Source organism: Petaurus breviceps, unplaced genomic scaffold (assembly GCF_028583685.1).
Source record: "Petaurus breviceps papuanus isolate PSGF00001 unplaced genomic scaffold, PetGlider_PUasm1.0 115, whole genome shotgun sequence".
In the NCBI taxonomy this organism is placed as follows: Eukaryota; Metazoa; Chordata; class Mammalia; order Diprotodontia; family Petauridae; genus Petaurus; species Petaurus breviceps.
In genome coordinates, this window is record NW_027185612.1 from 4,240,591 (window position 1) to 4,259,727 (window position 19,137).

At 38.7% G+C, this 19,137-nt stretch overlaps 1 pseudogene; it reads right to left on the reverse strand.

The window, feature by feature from the left end:
* Nucleotides 1-4,510: 4,510 nt before the first annotated feature.
* Nucleotides 4,511-7,562, reverse strand: LOC138158781 (replication factor C subunit 3-like; annotated as a pseudogene).
* Nucleotides 7,563-19,137: the final 11,575 nt, after the last annotated feature.

Below are 19,137 nucleotides of genomic sequence, written 5' to 3' on the forward strand. Positions count from 1 at the left end.
CTCATCTTTCCTGTGTGGCAAATAGTGTGTTCTATTTTTAGACTGCTGGTAGAGGAGTAGGGGAATGGACTATATATTTTCTCTTCACATTTTCCCACATGGAACATTGACCCAACTAGGTGAATTTGACCTGGGCTTCAGCTGCTTTTTCCAACCTGGGTTTCCTTTTCAGAGTAGATGGTCCAACATTAGCCTTGAGGCGGACAAGTCCAGGCTTGGAGATGAACTTGTGAATTCCAGAGGTTCTGAGTCCAATGAGTGGAGCTGGCTGACTGTAGGAGAACCTTCTTTATTGGAAAGGATAGTCACTGACAAAAGGATTGGGTCAAACTTGGCTGTTTCACTATTGACCAGTGCAGAGCGGGGGTGATAATGTAAAATGCTTAATCAGCAATCCCCAACATTGTATGTTCTGTTGAAGTTTAAGTATCAGCGGTCTGAGAAAGTATAGCTGTAGTTATGTTAAGTTACTGAATTCTGTTTTAAGTCTTTTTTTTCCTTTTTGGATGGGGGAAGGCAGGGCAATTGGGGTTAAGTGTGTTTTAAGTCTTAATGTCAGTGTGCTTATGAGGTTTTTTTCTGTGCATTTCTCTTGAGTGAAGAAAATTATTTGTTCAATACATGATTCATGTTATAGATTGAGTTTCCCATTTAGGGAAACCATAGATATGACCCTAAACCTAAACTTTAAATAATTTGTCCCTGGAATTTCAGGGAGGGCTAGGCTCCCCTAGAACTGAATGCGATTGGATCTCTGGACTAGAACCAGAGCAGAAGGCCTACTTTACAGAGAAGTGGATATTGTACTTGAGCCCTTGTCAGTTCAGCAGGGGTTCCAAGGTATTAGAGATGTATAAAAAATAAATATTAAGAAAGTTCAATTTGTGCTAGTTGTAGTCAAATATGCACATTGAAGTAAATGGTTCAAAATGATAATATACAAATATTAATAGAAAAAAGTTAGGAATGTGGTTTTGTAAGAAATTTTTTTCTTCTCCAAGATGTTCCTTATCCCTGTCTAGGGTGGAACTAATAACATTTCTAATATCTGGTACTTTTTGCATTTTGGCCTCATTTTAAGAGTTGGACTTTTGTTCCTCTACAGGGCGGAGCTGAGTACTGTAATTTAGATTTAGGAGAGAAATTAGATTCCCAAATTCTCCAACAAGTTTAAAGTGTGAAGGATTTATGCAGTGTGGCTGTACATGCTTATAATCAGAGCTACAATAGGCTTAAACTTATCTAGTGTCTGTACTAAGAAAGTTACCCTTGTGAGTGGGGCAGACAGGAGGGAGAGGCTGTCAGGAAGCCCATGGAGGGACAAATTGGTTTAGGTTAGAATGGAGCATGTCAAAGTTCCTAGAGACAGATATGAGCACTAGTCTCCCCACTCTGGCTTACCCATCTTTAAAGAATGAATGATCAAAGAAATTTCACAAAAACACAGCCACACTTCACTTAAAAAAATATGTTGCAAAATTCCAACTGAACCATAGTGTTCAGAACTAAAAGAAACATCAGAAATCACCTACTGCCAATCCCTTAGTTTTGCAGATGGGGAGACTGAGACCTAGAAAAGTAAATTATTTGTCCCAGCTCACATAGAAAATCTTTAGCAGAGCCAGGATTTAAACCTAGGCCTTCTCATGCTGAGTCCAGAATTCTTTCTAGGATATTTTGCGACTTTTCTCTGAACTATTTAGAAAATCCTGAAGTGGATGAAATCCTGTATTGCCTAGGATTTCCTTGTTATCACTTAACAAGTATAGTAGACTATGTCCTGGGATCACTTGTAGTTGAAGCTCAGTTGTTCACCATGATGTTCCTACTCTTAACTGATCTCAACTCTAGCTAGCAGAGACTTATCTTTGGTTTGGATAAACACATCTCACCAGCATGAGATTGACTAGTTAACCATGAATATGCGGTCACTGGATGTTGAAGCATGTTACAAGGTGCCTCAACATGGTGTTGTGATCACTTCTCTTCTTTAATCACAAGGGGAAAAAAATAACTTTTTTTCATCATTTTCAAACATTATAGAACTCAATAAATATCTGTTATTGATACCTTTGTATGATGTAGAAGAAAAAGCTGGGGGGAAGGCTGGTGAATAGAGCACTGGCCCTGGAGTCAGGAGGACCTGAGTTCAAATGTGGTCTCAGACACTTGACACTTACTAGCTATGTGACCTTAGGTAAATCACTTAACCTCAACTGCCTTTCCTTCTCCCCTCAAAAAAAAGAAAGAAGAAGTACAGGGCTAGGAAGCAAGAAAACTGGGCTTTATTATTGATTATGCCTCTAACTTGTAGAGAGCTAATCTCTCTGGGTGGGAATTTCCTCATCTGCCAAATGAGGGCATGAGCACAGATGATCTCTAAAGTCCCTCACTCGTCTAAGATGTGACAATTCTGGGATTCACCATTTTGCCTAAGGTTAGTCCAGCTGTCACTTCAGATGGAGCCAAACTAAAGAGAAGAAGGACTTAGAGATTCTAGAGTAACCATCTTCAGTTCTGTAAGTCTAGAATATGTAACACTGTACACCAGTGTCACATAAATGCATACATTCAGGTGGAGGAATAGAATGATAATGATAGGGACTTTTGGAGGTACCTATAATTTTTGTTGGGTTTTGGTCAAATAAAATAAGAATTATTCTGAACAGTTATTTGGGGTATTGCACTTTAAAAGTCCATATTTTTATTGTACTTGAATATTAGCAGCTTAAGGCCACCCATTTTGCACAAATACATGGATACAATCAAATGCACATGTTCGCACACACACATACACACATTCTACACTGTATGTATATGGGCATAGGGACTGGATCTGTGATTATACCGATATTACAGAACTGTCTAGTGAGAAAACTACTTCTATCAACGTAATCTGGTACCTTCATTGCAATTTTTAATCTTAGAAAATTGCCTATAGTACTAAGAGGTTAAGTGATTGCCCAGGGTCACATAGCCAGTACGCATCAGAGATAGGATTTGAACCCAAGTTGACACAAACTTTGATAAAAGGTATATTCAAGAAAGGGCTTTACCATATCACAACTAAGTGAAAGATGTAGAGATCATAAATCCTATTGGGCTTATTGTTTGTTGGTTACAAAAAAGCATCAAATATTTTCTTGCATCAAATGCAAAAATCAAATGCAAGAGTCAGAACAAAATGTTATCTTACAGGCTATTTTACTAAAAGTGTCTCCTCTTCATACATTAAGATCATTCAGGACTCCTTGGAATGTGTATGCAATAGAATTAACTCTATTCAATGACCCTATGCTTCTGGCAAGATACAAACCAGCAAGGATGTTTGCCAAAGATATTCACACTGTGATGGAGAAGATCCAGCACAGACTCTGGGTTCAGGAGTAATGCTTTCTGGATAGTGAAGTCCTACAGATGTTTCTGTTTGTAGGTGACATTGTATTTATTGCAACAAGCCCCAAGGCAACTGCAGAGCCTGCTAAAAGAGATTTGTAATCGATCACTCAAAGGAGTTTGTTTTATCCATCCAAAGAGGAAAGAAGACCAAGTGGTCTTTTCAGATTTCAAAATGCATTTGGATGAGAACCCTATGGAACTTACTCAACAGTATGTATGTCTGAGACAGACAGTCCAGATAGACAGTGGGTTGGGCCCAGATTTGAAAAGGAAGAGAGCAGGATGGATTACTTTTGGAAAATTGCAAAGCTTCTTTACTAACTTTCAGCTTCACACAAAAGCAAAGGCCCATATTTTCAATACCCTTATTTTGCTGGTATTACTAGTTAGGTATAGAGTGCCACTGCCTCACAAGACCTAGAGATGAGTATTACACCTAAGTCAATGGAGAGGTGTATGATGTTTCTGAGTGAGCTACAACACATAACCAGTGTGGTACCTCAAGGGGTAGAGGCAAAGGAATTTTCTGACAGGAAGAAAAGGTAGCTGGCATGTAGCAAGATTGAGAAATGACTCCACGGTAGCTAGAGTATTCCACTGATACTCTTGCTATGTTGGGAGAATATAAAGAAGGCCTCTAATACATCAGGTGGATCCCTGGTAGAAAATTTTTTAGAGAACATGGATAGGAGTTGTACTGAATGGATAAATATGGCTGGGTTGTGATTTGTATTATTGGAGGAAACACCTGAATTGATGAGATCAGAGAATCATTTGAGTATAGAAGTCATTCATGGTAAGTGTGTTCCCATAAAACTTCTATCCTGAGTCCCCACTTTGGTATAGTTTTTAGAAAATAGTGAGGGGGCTCACTTTGAGAAGAGTTATGTGATTTGACCAGATGAGACTCTGGGCAGCCATTGAGCACCCCGGGCTTTGAAAACCCAGATGTTGGTGCTTTCCTCTATGGTAACTGTGACTAGGTATGGATGTAATGGTCAGACAGTTGGAAGCTGTCTGCTGATCTGTTTCTCTGACTGCTTGTAACTTCTAATTTTTTTTTTTTTTGCAATTTAGATATCAATTTTAACCTGTGACCGTAGAGTTGATCATCAAGAGAAAAATACAAGACATTGGTTCAGTGACTAGTCCTAGCTTGCAAACAAACACATGGCCATGATAAATAATGATATGCCAGAAAATGATTAGAGGAGGCTAATTCTATTTATTTCTTGCTGGAGTATAGCGTCAGAACTGTATAAGATCTTAAAAGGTCAGATGTTTCAACCCCACCATTTTACTGAAAAGAAAGTAGAGACTCAAAGAAATTAAGTGACTTGAACAACATCCCATGGATGGCAAATGGCAGAGCCAAAATTTAAGGAAAATCCTCCTGCAAGAAATGTAGGCTAATAAAACCAAGGAACACAAAACAATTCACATCTAACCCAATGTCATGTAACATTTATTAATAGTAGAAATGATCATTATCCTGGCTTTTTAACACCATAGTTATTATAGCCTTCCATTAGACATGGTCTAGAAGCAATTGTTTTATTACTAGATGATGACAAATACTTCACATAGGTACTAATATTAAAAACAAAATGATTAATATGAATCTATTTAACCCACAATGCTAACAACACAAATTGTATATGAAAAATATCAATATTAGGACAGGCTGGGAAGTTCTATTGATTGAAAGACTTTAGAACATCATGGCTTCTAATCCTTCTTCCATAAACTTCTTATAAATCGCCATGAACTTTGCCACAAATGCTTCAAGGTGGTAAATGGCTTTGCTACCAAGTTGAAGACGATGTTCATAGTAAGCTGCCATCTGTGCAACCTCACCTTTTAGTTGTCTGTCACAATTATTTAAAAGTTCTGAGAGAAGGCCCTTCATTATTATTTCAGGAGGAAGACAATGAGTTAATAGCTCATAAAGTCATCCACGAATTTCAAGTAGCCTTTGAGTCTGCTGACTGACAATAGCATTTGCAGTCTCTCTCAGATATACTTCCCAATCTGTCTCAGGAATATCTTGATCTGAAGTAAAAGGATACTGTTGCACCCTGCAGGCTTCACACATAAGCAGGGCTTTCCTGAGATTTCTACAGGATCTCTCTGCAAACCTATGAGCCAGCTCTGAAGGAAGATTGAGACCTTCTTTCTTGCATACGGTAGACAACACATGGCAAATATCTTCAATGCTGGGAGCAGGAACATGAACTGCAAGGCGCCTACTCCCAATAGGTGGTATTACTTTTGATGTAGAATTGCAACACAGTATTAATCTGTAAGTAGACATATATTTTTCCATAGTTCTGCGTAAAGCATGCTGGGCATCTTTGGTAAGTTTGTCAACTTCAGTCAGGAAAACCACTTTAAATTCTCTTTGGGTGCTTGTCTCAAGTTGCTGAGATTGTGCCACTGTTTTCAAGAGTTCCTGAATTACAACTCAGTCACTATTTTTTTAAAAAATTTTTAAAGCAATTGGGATTAAATAACTTGCTCAAGGTTACACAGCCAGGTGTTTCTGGGTGGGTGCTAAGTGTCTGAGCCCAGATTCAATCCCCAGGTCATCCCGACACTGGAGCCGGTTGTAATGTAATGCCAAAAGAAAGGCAACTTCCCAAGGTTCAGAATACCAGCATAGGTGCTCTCCATTTTATTCAGTAACAAACCCAGAACAGAGAAGATCAAAACATGACATCATTCTACTAAGTGTGATTAAATAATCTCCAAGTACTATCCCACCCCAGGACCTTCCAATCATTCAATCAATTACAAAGTCCCTGTTCTAAATACTTCTCCACCCCTAGGCTATACCTTCATTTGGTCCACCACAAAACCCCTCTTCTCAAATGGAGATTAGTTTCCAAACATAGGTAAAGTACCTTCATTTGTCAATCACAGAGCACAATAAGGTCAAAAGTTCCCCACCCCTGGATCACAATTGAATCTACCCCAGAGTTACATCAAGTTTAAACACAGCACTTAATACCCAAATGGAGGTCTTTTCTTCATCTTGACAGGAGGCAAGTTCTCAGCAATCTTAGTTCCTGGGGAGACAAGGCTTAGCAAAGCCACAAGATACATTGCCAGTCCCTTCATGAATTTATCCTCTGTCTGTAGAACAGTCCTAGAACCCCTGAACACATTAGCAAAGCCCTCTCCCAGGATTTCTGTAAACATACAACAAGAAAATCCTTCTTCAGGGCTTCTGAACCAACAGAAAGGCTCCCAGACCCCTGCAACAACAGCACTGTCCTTCACCAGTGGACAGTATTCACTCTGTCTGCAGGACAGTCTCCAGACCCCTGCAACAACAGCACTGTCCTTCACCAGTGGACAGTATTCACTCTCTGTCTGCAGGACAGTCTCAGGGCTTCTTAGTGAACAGCCAGGTTCCAGGACTTCTTCAACAAAAGGACTGTCTTTCACCAGTGGACAAATCTGGCAAAAGAACATCAAAACAGACAGACAAAGTACCAGCAAAACAGCCATGTCTCCTCAGTCCTTGGCAGCTCAGGGGGCAGGTCTCAAAAGTCCAGGGCAATTCAAAGCGGCCACCAGCAATTCTCTTAGTCTCTCTCTCTCCACGAGGTGCTGCTTCCAAAAAGATCTTCCGCCTCTCTCTTATCTCTCCAAATCTACCGTCACCAGCTCCTCCCAGTTCAGGACTTTCTTTTCACATCAACAAGTCCATCCCACAGGTGGGATTAACAAGCTCTGGGTTTTAACACAATCAGTTTGAAAACCAAGCCAATACAGGGGAATCTTTAATTGCCATTACTATCACACCGGTGCTCTTACTTGCTGTGCTATCTGGCCGCCCCTAACTCAGTCACTTTTTCCAGCATCACTAGGGTTGACTTCCAGATGGTAATTACTTGCAATTGTGCTGATTTCAATTTTCTTTTTAGAAGGGGTTGTGATGGTCTGATGTTCAATTCTTAGCTTTTCCACTCCAGCTCCATAGAGTTCCCTCAGGAGACACATAATTCTTGTCTTTTTCCCAGCACCTGATGGTCCATATACTAAGAGAAGAGGGAAGTCCCCACATTGTACCAGGTTCTGCAGCTGAGCCCCTGCTCTTTGTGATAATCCAGCCACCCCAGGGAGGTGGGCTGATACTTGTCCACCCAGAGGCTCATGATGAGCCAGATTCACCCCCTCTGGAAGCTTAAAACCCCCCGTGCCCACACCTGCTTGTAACTTCTGCTTGTAACTTGTTTGTATTCTCTGAAGTTTGGGGTGCTGACTTTTTCCCCTGAACTAGGTAAATGACATATGTTTGATTAAAGCAATATTGTTAACCCATTTTGAGTTGCTTTCCTTTAGAAAAGCAGATCTAAGAACCTGTGCTAGCATCCATCCTGGGTATGCTAGGGTGCTTGCTGCTACAAATGGCATCATGAACAGGATCTGCAGACTGAAAGGAAAGTATGGAGGTTGGGATAATTGTTTGTTTCCTAGTTGTGGTAGCTGTGACTCTGGGGAGCCATGGAACAGGAGAGAAGAACGGCCTGTATGCTGAGTTTGCTGACCTGAGAGCAGGAATGGTGAGCTGCCTGCATCAGGACTGGGGCAGAAGCCAGGAGTGACTGCCTCCTGTGGGAGGGGAAAGAACCCAGGAGTTCAGAATTCAGCCACAGGACAAGATAAGGACTGTGAGGCAAGGCAGGAGCACTGAATATGTCTTCTTGCTGCATCCTACAATTTGGGACCCAAGGTGAGGATGACTTGTGTCTATGGTGGGTGGGGTAAAGTGCCATGGACCCCCAAGGACCCCATCCTGTTGGTTTTGTTGCCCAGCCACCCCTCAGGACTTGGAAGCAGGAGCTGGAGCAGTGTGGGGGCAAAAGATACTCCCCTCCTCCCAAGAGAACTTTATTTGGACATTTTTTTTAATTGAGGGGGTTATAATGCAATGTCCTTGGTGTTTGTTTAATGCCCTGTGGCCACTTTGATAATGAGTTGTTACCTTATGTATCTTGCAAATGTGATATCTCCATTTTGTGAGGATTATGTTGTACCTAAAGAGATGTTAATGCTAATTCAAATGTAAATTGCTTATGTAATGGGCATGAAAGATTTTGGGGCTGAATGTTATGGGAATAGGAATTTAAGATCTTCCTCACCCCTAGGCCCTGGCTTAAGTGACTCTGAGAATCTTCCCAGATTTGAAAATATACTCTGCCCCCTAATAGACTGAATGTGGTCACATGGAGCCTGTGGCAGGAGGCTTGTTTTTCAGGAATGCCCACACCTTGGTGCTTTGTGATTGGGCAGTGAGTCAAGATGGTTGTGACATTCTCTGAGCCAGGAGAAGGTTGTATATACCCTGATGTGAGATTTTGTTTTGGGGCTCACTTTGAGAAGTGTTATGTGATTTGACCAGATGAGACTCTGGGCAACCGTTGAGCCCCCCAGCTATGAAAACCCAGATGTTGGTGTTTCCCTCTCTGGTAACTGACTAGGTATGGATGTAATGGTCAGACAGTGGGAAGCCTGTCTGCTGATGTTTCTCTGTATTTGTTGTCTGCTTGTAACTTGTTTGTATTCTCTGAAGTTCGGGGTGCCAACCTTTGTCCCCTGAATTAGGTAAATGAAATATGTTTGATTAAAGCAAAATTGTTAACCAAAAAAAAAAAAAAAAGAAAATAGTGAAAATTCCTGCATGGATTAAGCCCAGTCAAGTAGCTCAATACAGGAAATCAGCTGCTTCTAGATCATCTCTGGTTATGGTAAGACCTGAGGGTTTAGCTATGCCTCTAGAGTCATGCTACTTGCACTCAAACCAAGGAAAAGGAATACTCCCATTGATAGAATATTTTTAGTCCTAGTTGTTCCACTCTTTGTATCCACCAATCAAAGTTAAACTGCTGTGAAATACAATTCTTCATTCCTACTCTATGGAAAAAAAGGACTGAGTCTGAATCACTGTGTGCTATATTGCAATGCACATAATATTCTTTCCTAAAATCTTTCTCTGCTGCTTCACCATGGATTGGCAGTGACTGTGGTATCTTTAAGCCTGTCATAGGGGAGCACAAGGTCTGTTAGATCCTATCAAAGGTTTTGAGTATAGAACCAGCAATCCTAAATCCAGCCTAAGTTTGACTCAATTCCAGAGGGCTGGTCCCTGGGTGATGTTTTGGGGTTCTTTTTAAGCCATAACTATTCATGAAGTTATTCACTAAGGCATGGGGGGGTGTGATCTTTATTAATGGAGGAAGTACCCTCCACTAATGAAATCATAGTTTTTTTGAAATATTGAAATATAAATATAACATACTTTGTCTGAGATTCAAATGATCCTCTAAAAATTACATCTAATTTTCTACTTATTCAGCTAAGACATTGACCTGGAATATTATCACTAGCTGACATTAATCAATCAATCAATTGCAAAACACAAGTCTGAGAACAAATCTTGTCAGATCTTTCTAATTTTCATCTTCAGTAGACTGACTAGTTTAGACTGATATGTAACAACACTGGCAATTCAAGAGGAGGGCAATTCAGGTAAGAATGAGTACCCAGACTACTGTGTTAGTGATAAGAATAAAGATTAAGGATCAGATAGGATAGATTGATAGCAGGTGGAATCAACAAAACTTGGCAATTGTTTGGCTATGGGGTTGTTGTTATTGTTGTTATTTGTTCTTCATTCTTGAAGAGGACCATGACATCAGGGAATTGATGCCATGAAATACAAGTGATGTTGGACTTAAGTAAGGGAAGGCTGTGCAAAGTCACCAGCCTCACTTTTTTTTGGGTAGTGATGAGAGAGAAGGAAGAGTTGAGTACGACTTCTGTGTTACAAACTTGTATAAATGGAGTGCTAGTGATGAGTAAGACCAGTATAGGAAAGTTAGGAGGAAAAGTAGGTTTAGTGGAAAAATTAATGACATGTTTTGAGAATATTGAAGTTAGCTTGAATGGTTGCAGGGGATCCAAAGCCCATTTTTTAGAGAGTAAAATGAATCAGGTAATATTTCAAGAGCACTCCTGGCATGAAACAAAGAGATTTTGTGAGAGATCTCATACCCTTCCCTGCCAAAAGCAAACAAATAAATTAAAAACCCAACAACTTAAAACTGCATCTTGCTCTGTTATATCAAAAGCTCATGACTGATTGACCCAGAGGGTCAGTTAAAATACATATTAATTATTTTCATCGCTTTTCTCATTCTAAAAGGCAGCACAGCAGAGTATAGACATTCTTAATTTTTGTGTGTATCCTGGACTTCTTGTAGCATTCTGGTGAAGCCTATGGACTCTCTCAGAATGTTTTGTGGCCTACATTCATAATTGAAGGAAGTGGTAAATTTCTGTTTGAGGTTAGCAGAAATAAAGATGAGTTTTTACCCATCATGGACTCCCTGAAATCTATCCATAGACCATGTTGGGGGGCCATGGTTAAAAACTAACATAGTGGATGGAGAACCAGCTTCAGGGTCAAGAGGAGCTAGATTTAAATTCTGTTTCTGATTTGTCCTAACCATGGTGTCCTTGCATGTCATCTATCCCCTTAGTGCTCCAAACAATTCTAAGGCTACAAGATGAAGAGAGAGTGCTGGATGAAGACTTTTTAGGGAGTTCCCCAAACTGATGAAAAGCTCTATCTCCATCACTATGGATAATTAGAAGATGTGTTAAAGGTCCTATGCCTATAATATATCCATATCCATATCTATATCTTTATGTATATCTATCTATAAATATACATATGCATATATAGCACTATATAGTAAGCTATATATAACTATGTATTTTATATATTTAAATATATATGTAATATATGCACATATGTGAGTATATATTATGTATGAGACCTTATAAACATCTTGTATATGTATATGTATATATGAGTATATGTATGTATGAGACCTTATAAACATCTTGTATATGTATATGTATATATGAGTATATGTATGTATGAGACCTTATAAACATCTTGTAATTATCTATATGTTACTGGGTTATAGCTCATTTTTTTTCTCTCTCTATGTGTATATACACACATACACACAAAATAGATGGTCATATATCAGAGATATCAGACCACCCTACATATTACTATTATATAATATGATTACTATGTAAATCTACTATATATGACATTGTCATATGTATGTATATATACATATGTACGTGAAAGTAGTTATTTGTGTACATGTTTCATCCTTTCAATAAGATTTTAAACTCTGTGACAACCAGAGCTCTGTTAGTTTTTGCCTTTGTATCCCAAGCACTCAAAGCACAGTACCTTAATAAATGTTTGTTGAGTTTAATTTTTTTTTAAATACCTAACAACCGCTACCAAGGCATATAAAGAGAATACTCACAAATGCAATCCTTGTAATTTGTGTGTATAAGGAAGGCAAGTCAAGCTTTAAAGGTCATAAAAGTACATTAGGTTGAGATATATTTCAGAACAGTTACAGGGCACTTGTAGCCAGCAAGATTAGAGTTCAAATCTGACCTCAGACACTTACTTCCTCTGTGACCCTGGGCAAGTCACTTAACCTCTGAATGCCTCAGTTTACTCAGTTCACTTTTACAAAAGTGATGATAGCAGTATCTGATTCCTGGGGTGGTTGTTAGGATACAGTGAGATAATATTTATAAAGTGCTTTGAAGGCCTTAAAGTGCTATTTGAATGCTAACTATTATTTATCTTGATTTTCAGTTCCAAATTCTCTTCTACCCTCTTATTTCTCCTCCACCTATTGAGAAGGTAAGAAATACAATACCCATTTGGCATGTGAAGTCAGGTAAAACATACTTCCATATTAACCATATTGCACCCCCACCAAAAAAAAAACAACCGAGAAAAATAAAGTGAAAAATATATGCTTCAATATGTACTCAGAATTGATCAGTCTTCTCTCTGGAGGTAGATAGCATTTTTCTATCATGAGTCATTTGGAATTGTCATAGATCTTCTTATTGAGCAGAATAGTCAAATCTTTTATGGTTGATCATATTACAATATTGCTATTACTGTGTACGATGTTCTCCTGGTGTAATGGGAATGTAAATTTGAAGATCTTCCCTGCCCCTAGGCTAAAGTGCACCTGGAGCCTGGGGTGGGAGGCTTGTTTTTCAGAAGATACTTCTTGATTGGCCAGTGAGTCAATAAGGTTGTTACATTCTCTGAGCCAGGAGAAGGCTATATAAGCCCCGATGTGTAGGTTTGTTTTGGGGCTCACTTTGAGAAGTGTTTTGTGATTTGATATAGATTCTGGGAAGCTGTTGCCCAGAGCCCCCCGGCTTTGAAAAATCCAGATGTTGAAACCCAGATGTTGATTGGGTACAGATGTAATGGTTGGACAGTTTGGAAATCTGTCTACTTGATCTGTTTCTCTGACTTGATAATAATTCTGCTTGTGTATTCCGAAGTTTGGGGTGCTGACCTTTTTCCCCTGAACTAGGTAAACGATACATATTTGACTGATTAAAGTAAGCTTGTTAACCCATTTTGAGTTGCTTTCCTTTATCAAAGCAGATCCAAGAACCTGTGTGAGCAGCCACCCTGGGGATGCTGGGGTGCTTGCTGCTACAAAATGGCGTCATGAACAGGATCTGCAGAGTAAAAGGAAAGTATGAGGGCTGGGATAATTGTTTGTTTCCCAGTTGTGGTAGCTGTGACTCTGTGGAGCCATGGAGCAGGAGAGAAGAATGGCCTGCATGCTGATTTCACTGAGCTGAGAGCAGGAATGGTGAGCTGCCTGCATCGGGACCTGGGCAGAAGCCAGGAGCGGCTGCCGCCTGCAGGAGGAGAAGGAACCCAGGAGTTCAGAATTCAGCCATAAGAAAAGATAAGAACTGAGCAGCAAATCAGGGGCACTGAATGTGTTTCTTTCTGTATCCCACAGTTTGGGACCCAGGGGGAGGATGGACTTGTGACTATGGTGGGTGGGATGAAGTGCCTTGGATCCCCAGGAACCCCACCTTGTTGTTTTTGTTGCCCAGCCCCCTCTCTGTACTTGGAAACAGGGGCTGGAGCTGTGAGGGGAAGGACACCCCCTCCCCCCAAGCGAACTTTATTTGGACTCTTGTTTTGAATTGAAGTGGTAATGCAATGTACTTTGTGTTTGTTTAAGGCCCAGTGGCCACTTTGGTAACTTCAATTATGTATCTTGCAAATGTGACCTATGCTTGTTAATGCTAATTCAAAAGTAAATTGTCTATGCTATGGGCATGAAAGATCTTGGGGCCCAATGTAATGGGAATGTAAATTTGAAGATCTTCCCTGCCCCTAGGCTAAAGTGCACCTGGAGCCTGGGGTGGGAGGCTTGTTTTTCAGTAGATACTTCTTGATTGGCCAGTGAGTCAATAAGGTTGTTACATTCGCTGAGCCAGGAGAAGGCTATATAAGCCCCAATGTGTAGCTTTGTTTTGGGGCTCACTTTGAGAAGTGTTCTGTGATTTGATATGGATTCTGGGAAGCTGCTTTGAAAAACCCAGATGTTGAAACCCAGATGTTGATTGGGTACGGATGTAATGGTTGGACAGTTTGGAAATCTGTCTACTTGATCTGTTTCTCTGACTTGATAATAATTCTGCTTGTGTATTCTGAAGTTTGGGGTGCTGACCTTTTTCCCCTGAACTAGGTAAATGACACATGTTTGACTGATTAAAGTAAGCTTGTTAACCCATTTTGAATTGCTTTCCTTTATCAAAGCAGATCCAAGAACCTGTGTGAGCAGCCACCCTGGGGACGCTGGGGTGCTTGCTGCTACACCTGGTTATGCTCAAATCACTTTGAATTTGCCTCATATAAGTCTTTTCAGGTTTTTCTGAAACCATTTCACTAGTCACTTCTTTTTTTAGTTAATTAATTTTAAAATGCATTTTAAATTCTGAACTATCTTCCTCCCTCCTTCTCCATTCTACACTAGAGGCCATTATTTGACATAGACTTATAAATATATATATGTATATATAAAACCATACTATGTATACTTATGTTTATCAGTTCTTTTTCTAGAGGTGGATAGCTTCTTCCTACATAGGTGTAGTTGATTTGAGTATTTATAATACTAAGAATAATTTGGTTGTTTACAATTATTCTTCAAACAATATTGCTATTATGTAATGCTCTCTTAGTTCTGTTAATTTTACTTTTTATTATGTCATGCAAGTGTTTCCATATTTTTCTAAATCAATCAGTTCATCATTTCTTATAACACAGCAGTATTCCATCACAATCATATACCACATCTCGTTTAGCTGTCGTGCAATTGATGGGCATCCCTTCAGCATATAGGTTCTTTTCCTTTTTTCCTGATCACCTTGGGAAACAGACTTAATAGTGGTACTGCTGAGTATGCACAGTTTTATAATTCTTTGAGCGCTGGATCAGTTCACAGTTCAACCAACATTATATTAGTGTCCCAATATTTCCACATCCCCTCCAACATGTCATTTTCCCCTTCTATTATTTTAGCCAATCTGATAGGTGTGAGATGATATCTCAAAGTTGTTTTAATTTGCATTTCTCTAATCAATAATAATTTGTAGCATTTTTTTATATGACTATATATAGTCTTGATTTCTTCACCAAAAACTGCCTGTTCATATCCTTTCACTATCAATTGGGGAATGATTCATATTCTTATCAATTTGAAAAAGTTCTCTGTATATTTGAGACATGAGACCTTTATCCAAGAAACTTTCCAAAAAAAATTTTCCTCCAATTTTCTGCTTTCCTTTTAATTTTGGCTACATTGGTTTTGTACAAAACATTTTTCATTTAATATAATAAAAATTATCCATTTTACATCTCATAGTGCTCTCTGTCTCTTATGTCTCCATAAATTCTTTTCCTATCCATAAGTCTCATAGGTAATATGTTCCATGTTCTTCTAATTTTCTTATGATATCTCCTTTTATATGTAAGTCATGTATCAATTTTAACCTTATCTTGGTAAATTTTGTAAGATATTGGTCTATAGGGGCGGCTAGGTGGCGCAATGAATAAAGCGCCAGCCTCAGAGTCAGGAGGACCCGAGTTCGGTTCTGGCCTCAGACACTTAACACCCACACACACACAAAAAACTAACCGTGTAAGCTTAGGCAAGTTACTTAACCCCAATTGCCCTCCAAAAGGCGAAAAAAAAAAAAGATACTGGTCTATATCCAATTTCTGCCATACTACTTTCTAGTTTTCTAAATAAATATTCTTTTTTTTTTTTTTACCAAATAGTGTATTCTCATCCCCTAAATCTAAATCTTTACATTTGTCAAACACAAGATTACTATAATAATTTACTATTCTACTGATCCACCTATTTCCTAGTCAGTACTTGATAATTTTGATAACTACTACCTTATAATATAGTTTAAGATCTGGTACTGCTAAACCTCCTTCCTTTACTTTTTTCCCATTAATTCATTTGATATTCTTGACCTTTTGTTCTTTAATTGGGGAATGATTCATAAACAAATTTATTAAATGAAATTAATAAATGGATTTTATTACTATTTTTTCTAGATCAATAATTTTTTTTTTTTTGTAATTTAATTGGGATGCCATTGAATAAGTAGATTAGTTTAGGTAGAATAGTAATTTTTATTATTTTGGCTCTGCATACCCATGAACAATGACTTTCTCCAATTATTTAAATCTGGCTATTTGCATAAAAAGTGTTTTATAATTACATTCATGTAGTTCCTACATTTGTGTTAGCAGTATACTCCCTGGTATTTAATGCAATCTATGATGCATTTACTAAGCACCAATCTGATGGGTGTGAAGTGGCACCTCAGAGTTTAAATTTACATGTCCAATTATTAGTAATTCTTGTGACTATTGATGGCTTTGATTTCTTCTGAAAACTGTTTATATATTTTGACCATTTATCAGTCAAGCAATTGCTCTTTTTTTTGAGGAGGGAAGGTAGGGCAGTTGGGGTTAAGTGACTTGCCCAAGGTCACACGACTAGTTTTTTGTGTTAAGTGTCTGAGGCCAGATTTGAACTCAGCTCTTCCTGACTCCAGGGCCAGTACTCTATTCATGGAGCCACCTAGCTGCCCCTATTGCTCTTATTTTTTATAAATTTGCTTCAATTCCCTAGGTATTTGAGAAATGATAGCTTTACAGAGGAACTTGCTGTAAAATTTTTTCCCCAGTTTCCTGTATTTCTTCTAAGCTATTATTATTATTTATGTCCTATGACGCTAAAGGAAAGATTAAAAATAAATTACACACAACACTTGCCCTTGTTTAGTTTGGAATTTAATAAAGAAGGGTATCAAACAGTTAATGAATCATTTAAGTGTTTACTATGTACCAGGTACTGTTCTAGGTGCTAGGAATCTCAAGAAAAAGGGAAAACAAAAGCAGTCCTTGCCCTTGAAAGTTTTATATACTAATGTAGGGGGGTAGTGTGTACACAAATAGGGATATATGAGATATATTCAGATTGAATGGAAGGTAATCTTAAAAGAGAAGACATTATTAGGAGGTATGCAACGTTCTTCCTCTTTGGTCCCCGTAAATCATGACTTGTCTGGACAGTAATAGGAAAGTGTAGAAGAAGGGAGGGTTTGGGGGCTGTGGAGGAGGGTGAAGATAATAAGTTCTGTTTAGGATATGCTGAGTTTGATAAGTCTTTAGATCTTAGGACATTCAATTCAAGATATCTATTATAGAATTGGTAATATAGGGCTGGATATATAGAGATGGAAATTATTTTAAAAGAGAACTGAATCCATGAAGTGAGAGAATCTAAAGAAAACAAAAGAACAGGTTAGAAGACAAAGTTTTAGGGGTCACTAAGGGTAGATAGGTATCTGATGCCTGAAGGTCTAACAACAGAGACCAAGAAATTGCAGTTAGAAAAATAGGAGGAGAAGCAAAGCAGTGTAGTCATGTACATAATTAAACAATACAAGCCAACATATGACAGATGCCATGAAGAAGGGCTTTAAGTTCAGAGGAGTTAGAAGCTACATTTGACTGGGTAATCAGGGAGAACTTCATGGAAGAGAAGACTTTAGGCTAGGCTTTGGAGATTGGGTAGACTTTTCAGAAGGCAAAGTGGCAGAAGGGGACATCTGGAGGAAGGCATTTTAGGAAGAAGGGATGCAATGAGCCAGGTACAGTCACACAAACCCACATAAACTGTAGCATCCCCTCCTCCTTGCTATTGTGCAACATGGAAACTAAGAACTTTGTGAGTATTCCTTTAAGAAGAAGGGATAAAATTTGCAGCCTTTGTATGGCCCTTCAGTTGGTTGTTTTTTTGTTGACACCATAAGAGGCCTGGTAAAAATGAATTACAGAAGTCTTATTGTGGGAGGGTATATTTCCTGCTGGCATATTGGATTCCTGGGGGCAGCTATGAATTGCCCTGGAAATACCATGCTGAGGACTTAAGTGACTGACATGATTGAAGGGCACTAGCTATTATTTTTAAGAACTTCTACAAAATAGAGCTAGGTGCAAAAAAAAAGATGAGTGTAGTTCCTGCAGTTACAATTCAAGGAGGGATTCTAGATTAAGGACAGCACTAAAGATCTGAGTACATTTAATTTTAGTTTCTAAAAAAATAATTAAAAATTATATGTTAAAAATGCTTCCTGAAAATCAGTTTTTTAAAGATTCTTTCTCTTCAAAACAATCAAATTTATAACAGAGCAACTATTCTGAATCAGTCATTCAATGAAGGTAGACAATAGACAGACCTATCTTAATTTCCACTAACTTTTTACTCTATATTCTTAATAACCTATCCTTGAGCAAAAATTGTGCAAACTTATCCATGGCTTATGGTTAATGAGGGTGAGGGCAATTGGATCAGTACAGAAAGAAATATAATAAGCCTCAAAATAGTTGGATTATTATCATATAAAGCTGAATTCAAGCTACTCTCCATTTCCCTTTCAGCTATGCTTCTGACTCTCTGGACTTCATCACTATGACTTACCCTTGAAATTTCCTCAGCATGTGGGCCTTCTCACCCTGAAACATCTCTTTGCCAAGTTAGCCCCCTTTTCCCACTGGTTGAGTTCCTTTGGAGTAACTCTATTTTGAGATTGGACCCAGGTAGGTCATGTTTTATTTCCCTCTTGGTCGTGCTTTTGATTCTCTAGACTTTGGCACCAGCCCTTACATAGTTATCTTTCCTCTAGAAATAACCCTGAAGATTTGGGAGTGTCTTTCTAATGTTGTAGTTTATAATCTCCCTCTCGTGTGTTTCCTCCATTTATTATTAGTTGATATCAATTAGACAGCCAGATTAATTAGATTTTAGTTACAGGTATTTACTAAGATATAAGTATAGTTTGTACAAAGCATTCCTTCTCAAAGTCTGGAATACATACTTCCACAAATACATATAGAGTCCAGGGGAAAGCAGGCATAAGCTTAGAAAGCAGGGTAACTGTTCTCCATGAAGGTAATATGATGGGGTAACTCATAGTTGAGTTGCTAGAAGTCCTTTCTCTCTTCCTGAAGTTCACTTTAGCTGTAATATAGTTTTCTGCTAGGCTACTGTAATAATGGAAATTTGAAGATCTTCCCTGCCCCTTAATAGACCTAGGGGAATTTGAAGACCTTGCCTTCTTTGAAAATAAACTCTGGGGGTGTCTAGGTGGCACAGTGAGTAGAGTGCTGGCCCCGGAGTCAGGAGGACCTGAGTTTGGATTCGGCCTCAAACATTTAACACACACACACACACACACACACACACACACACACACACACACACA